The sequence below is a fragment of the Anneissia japonica genome, unplaced genomic scaffold (genome assembly GCF_011630105.1).
Source record: "Anneissia japonica isolate Jap-2015-1 unplaced genomic scaffold, ASM1163010v1 scaffold104310_len541_cov114, whole genome shotgun sequence".
NCBI lineage: Eukaryota > Metazoa > Echinodermata > Crinoidea > Comatulida > Comatulidae > Anneissia > Anneissia japonica.
This window is the reverse complement of record NW_022746023.1, coordinates 1-307: the sequence shown is the minus strand read 5'-3', so window position 1 is coordinate 307 and position 307 is coordinate 1. Positions and strand designations below refer to the sequence as shown.

General features: G+C 42.7%; 1 non-coding gene across 1 annotated transcript; it reads left to right on the top strand.

Annotated features, from left to right (window-relative positions):
* The first annotated feature begins 124 nt into the window (after nt 1-124).
* Trnaa-ugc lies at nt 125-197 on the top strand. The gene has a single exon. It is a non-coding gene; the product is annotated as a tRNA-Ala (tRNA).
* The last annotated feature ends 110 nt before the right edge of the window (nt 198-307 follow it).

The following is a 307-nucleotide window of genomic DNA, read 5'->3' as shown; positions in this document are numbered from 1 at the left end:
ATATATAATATACGACAGTATTTCTAGCCGTATTTCCAGATTTATCTGGCCGAACGCCCTCTTGAGGCATAGCATTGTGTAATACAATGTTACTGACGGGTATTTGGACCTGTTCAACCACGAAGCCTTCGTGGTCTAGTGGTTATGACGCTCGCCTTGCCAGCGAGAGGTCGCAGGTTCGAATCCCGTCGGAGGCATTTTATTACACAATGATTTTTCATAGGACTGTATTTGTTGAAAAGCTACAGGGTAGCCTACGATGTTCCATCATGTCCTTTATATTATAGTTATTCAACAGTGTTAACGG